The 5,254-nt window shown below is 47.5% G+C and overlaps 1 protein-coding gene across 4 annotated transcripts in view; it reads right to left on the bottom strand.

Annotated features, from left to right (window-relative positions):
- The window catches only part of NR2C2AP (nuclear receptor 2C2 associated protein), a 35,338-nt gene that overhangs the window by 14,201 nt on the left and 15,883 nt on the right, over window positions 1–5,254 (bottom strand). The gene's annotated exons all lie outside the window — the stretch shown is intronic.

The raw sequence follows: 5,254 nt of genomic DNA, 5'->3' as shown, positions 1-5,254 counted from the left end.
CAGGCTTGTTCAGTGATTTTCATTTTCAAATCAGCTGCGTCAGGGTCTGGCTTTTACATTTTATTCCTGGTCTTTCTCATCTCCATGAATGCATCTGATTTAGGCTTGCATGTATAGGGAAGTCCTCGAATTACGACAATTGGGAGCAGAATTTCAGGTGCTAAGCCCTGGTTAATTGTTCTCGTAAAGATCTCCAGTGATGAAGCACCCACAGCTTCTGAAGGCAAGCTTTTTTTTTGTTTTTTTGTTTACATTTATACCCCGCCCTTCTCCGAAGACTCAGGGCGGCTTACAGTGTATAAGGCAATAGTCTCATCCTATTTGTATATTTTTACAAAGTCAACTTATTGCCCCCCCAACAATCTGGGTCCTCATTGGTCCTCATTTTCCATTGGTTGATCGTTCCGTCAGAAAGTTTCTCCTTCTAAGTTGCTTGTCTCCTTGATCCGTGTCCATCCATTGCTTCTTGTCCTGCCCTCAGGTGCTTTGGAGCAGGGGTCTCCAATCTTGGCAACTTTAAGACTTGTGGACTTCAGCTCCCAGAATTCCTCAGCCAGCTTTGCTGGGAGCTGAAATCCACAAGTCTTAAAGTTGCCAAGGTTGGAGACCCCTGCTTTGGAGAATAGCTTGACTCCCTCTTCTTTGTGGCAATCCCTGAGATATTGGAACACTGCTATCATGTCTCCCCTGGTCCTTCTTTTCATTAAACTAGGCATACCCAATTCCTGCAACCGTTCTTCATATGTTTTACCCTCCAGTCCCCTAATCATCTTGGTTGCTCTTCCCTGCACTCTTTCTAGAGTCTCAACATCTTTTTTATAATATGGTGACCAAAACTGGATGCAGTACAGGTAGCCCTTAACTTAAAACCATAATTGAGCCCAAAAGTTCTGTTGTTAAGTGAGACATTTGTTAAGTGAGTTTTGACCCATTTTACGATCTCTTTCTTTCTTTCTTTCTTTCCCTCTCTCTCTCTCTCTCTCTCTCTCTCTCTCTCTCTTTCTTTCTTTCTTTCTTTCTTTTTCACATTTTTATACCGCCCTTCTCCGAGGACTCAGGGCGGTGTACAGCATAGATAAAACATAAATACCAAAAAATTTTAGAATACAATATTCATTAAAAATCTAATTCACTGTTCTTGCCACTGTTGTTCAGTAAATCACTGCCGTTGATAAATTGGTTAAAGGTAAAGGTTCCCCTCGCACATACGTGCTAGTCGTTCCTGACTCTAGGGGGCGTTGCTCATCTCCGTTTCAAAGCCGAAGAGCCAGCGCTGTCCGAAGACATCTCAGTGGTCATGTGGCCGGCATGACTCAACACCAAAGGCACATGAAATGCTGTTACCTTCCCACGAAAGGTGGTCCCTATTTTTTCTACTTGCATTTTTTACGTGCTTTCGAACTGCTAGGTTGGCAGAAGCTGGGACAAGTAACGGGAGCTCACCCCGTTACACGGCAGCACTAGGGATTCGAACCGCTGAACTGACGACCTTTCGATCGACAAGCTCAGTGACTTAGCCCCTGAGCCACCGTGTCCCTATTGGTTACCCGCTTGTTAAGTGAACCTGGCTTCCCCACTGACTTTGTCAGAAGGTCACAGAAGGGGATCACATGACCTTGGGACACAGCAATGGTCCTGAGTATGAACCAGCTGCCCAGCATCTTGATTCTGATCACATGACCATGGGGAATGCTACAAAGGTGGTAACTGTGACAAATGATCCTAAGTCACTTTTTTCAGTGCCGTTGTAACTTCAAACAGTCACTAAATGAACTGTTGTGAGTTGAGGACTACCTGTATTCTAAGTGTGGTCTTACTAAGGCCATGATGGTGAACCTATTGCACGCGTGCTGGAAGTGGCACGCAGAGCCATTTTTCCAGGCACGCAAGTTTTCGCTCAACTCACCTGCAGCTGCATATGCGCACGCACCCCAACTAGTGTTTGGGCCTCCAGTGCATATGCGCATAATTCAGGGCACCCAGCTGGTCTTCGGAGCTCTCCCGCACATGCACGTGCATTTGTGCATGCATGCAAAAGTACTGGTGTACAGTGCATGCATGCGCAGATGGTGTCCACACGTGCATTGCGCCTGTGAAAACCACGTGCATGCACAGATGGTGCAATTGCGTGTGCAACGCATGATGGGGGGTACACAAAAGCTGTGTGCATGCACAGATGGTGCGGTTGCACGCACACCGCAAGGGGGAGGAGCCGCGCATCAGCACGGATGGCACGCAAGCTCACAAAGCGTGCAAAGCACATACCTGTTCGGGACTTGGTGAGTAAAAGGTTCGCCACCACTATGTTGTGGTCCGTCAGCAGCCTACGGAACTGGCAACGGAGTCGGACAGCGATGAGCCTGAGGTGAGGCCAGGGCCATCGGGAAGGGAGGTGCGGACTCCAGAGCTTCCAGAGCAGTGGTGGGATTCAGCCAATTCGTACCACTTTGGGAGAACCAGTTGTTAACTTTGTCAGCAGTTTGGCAAACTGGTTGTTGGAAGAAATCATTAGGGCAGAGAACCGGTTGTTAAATTACTTGAATCCCACCACTGCTCCAGAGCCTGATAGTAGTGAGGCAGAGGAACAGGAGGAGCCTGTTCCTAATGCATGCATGAGAAGAGCTGCCAGAAGGCAAGAGCAGCTCAAGCAGAGAGGACAACTCGGGAGTAAGGCCAAGAGATGATTGGCCCCTCCCATAAGGCTTAAAACAGGTCAGCAATGGTGTTTGGCCTTTGCCGGAAAATAACATAACTGCGTCTTCTGCTTCGTGTACGTCTTTGTTTTTGTGGTGTCTGGACGTTTGCCAAGAAAGGCCTTTGGCAGTTTGCCTAATTGGACTAAGGTTTGCGATAGGACTGAGGAATTTGTGTTGGGAGGAATTTGCTTCAATTTGAGTTGAACTACGCTGGGAATGAAGTAATTCTCAGCTGTTCAAATAAAGTTTGTTTGTTTTTTCACGGACTGAGTTTATTACTACCTACTTGGGCCTGGGTCACAACACACTGTACTAAGGGTTTATAAATTACATGTTTTATTATTGTCTTTAAAAATGTATCCAGGCATCGGTCAGAATGTGAGCATAACACACGTTTTCTGCTCTATTCTTTGTGTGGGCAACCCTTGTGTGATGACCTGGGACAAGGCACAAAGGTCCCACAGCCAGCTGAGAGTTCAAACTCCCCAAATGTCCCCTCAAATGCTCCCACGTTCTTGATAAGTCCCAGAGTAAAATGTTTGTGTGTGCGCACACACACACACACACGACAGCCTCTGGCTGCGCCCAGTCCAGCAAAACAAAGGAACAGGGAAAGGAGTCCACAAAACAAGGAACAATCAATCTATGAACCAAGGAACAAACAATGAGTCCACAAGTAAGGAAGAAGCAAGCAATCCTGCAAACTCCAACTGTCTGTACCGGCACACCAAACTCTTATCAATTCAGTGTTTGTTCCTAACAAATGCCCCTCCCCACAGCATCTCCTTAAATCTTTCCCCAGGTGTTGTCTTGTGAAGAGGGGCTGGGCGCTCTCCTCCCGAGTCGTCAGCCTGCATTGTTCCTGCCTTCTCTCCACTCTCCATGCTCGCGGATCAGGAGGGGGCAGTCCTTGCTCATTGCCTGAGCTCTGCGCTCATGTCCATTGCTTGCCTTCTCTGAGTCATCCTGCCCTTGTTCCTCCCTGCTAATAAGCCATCCCGATCCTGAAGGACCCTGGGCTGACTTGGCTTGCTCCTCCCCACATTCCTCTGAAGCCAATAAAGCCGCCCTCTCGATCTCCGTCAACTCCACCTCCTCTCTGTCGAGCTCGTCTTCCAGATTCAGGCTCGACAGGGGCATGACACCTTACCTTAGGGTGGAGATGGCAGCTCAAGACTCATCTTCAGACACTGACAGTAACTGCAATCTCAGGCAGTAGTTCATCTGGTAACTCGGAAGCAGGCTGCTAATTGTTGGGTTCAGAATTTGAGCTCACAGTGACACTGTACCCCACACTTTGGGTGCAGCCTTTGGGGGGATCCTGGCTGAGAAAGGAACATTGCTCAGAGACAAATCATGAGTTTTGCAAGGTGAAGAACACAAATTTAATTCCTGGCCTGCATGTGTGTTTTATAAAAGATTGCTTAGTAGGATTGGTTAGAAAAATGTACAGTAGACCTTGGCTTGCGACCACAATTGATCCCGGAACCTCTGTTGTTAAATGATGTGCTAGTTAAGTGAATCATACCTGATTTTACAGACATTTTTTGCTGTGGTCATTAAGCGAATCCAGCTTCCCCATTGAGATATATAGAGTACATTAATTGGAGTTATGAGCCACCCACCTTGTCAGATATCCCTGGGAAGGTCGCTAATGGCAATCAGGTGACCCAAAGATGCTGCAACGGTTGTAAATAGATGTGATTTTATCAAATGTCTATGGAGATTCTCAGTCATCCAGGTCATGGTTGTCCCAAAGGTGCTTTTTGGAAGAGGCAACTTCAAAGAAAAACCAGAAAGTCCAGTTGTCTCTTGAAAAAAGCACCTTTGGGACATGGGGTTTGCGAAACACCTGAATTCTGATCCTGTAATTGTAGGGACACTGCAGTGGTCATGTACAGGGATCTGCTGTACGTCATTTTTTTCAGTGACGTTGTAATTGAGTACTAGCCCAGATTGTTGTGGTCCGCCAGCAGCCTGTGGAGCTGGCAGCAGAGTTGGACAGTGAGGAGGCTGGGGAGGAACATGGGCCAGTCCTGGAGTCTGGGGAAGGCTCAGACGAGAGCTCTGCATCGGAGGCAGAGAGGGGACCAGGGCCATCTGGGAGTTTATGTGCTAACTCCGGAGCCTCCAGAGTCGGACATCAGAGAGGCAGAGAAACAGGGGGAGCCTGTTCCCAGTGTGCGCATGCGCGGAGCTGCCAAAAGGCAAGAACAGTTAAAAGAAAAGGGACGACTTGGGAGTAAGGCTTGGAGATGATTGGCCCCTCCCATAAGACATAAAGGAAGAACAAAGGCATGCGGGGCTTTGGCAGGAAGCAATGTTGTGGATGGTGTCGGTTTGTAAACTGCTCAAAAAAATAAAGGGAACACTTAAACAACACAATGTAACTCCAAGTCAATCACACTTCTGTGAAATCAAATTGTCCACTTAGGTAGCAACACTGATTGACAATCAATTCCACATGCTGTTACGCACATGGAATAGACAACAGGTGGAAAGCATAGGCAGTTAGCAAGACATCCCCAATAAAGGAGTGGTTCTGCAGTTGGTGACCA

The sequence above is a fragment of the Ahaetulla prasina genome, chromosome 1 (assembly GCF_028640845.1).
Source record: "Ahaetulla prasina isolate Xishuangbanna chromosome 1, ASM2864084v1, whole genome shotgun sequence".
NCBI lineage: Eukaryota > Metazoa > Chordata > Lepidosauria > Squamata > Colubridae > Ahaetulla > Ahaetulla prasina.
This window is presented reverse-complemented; position numbering and strand designations above follow the sequence as displayed.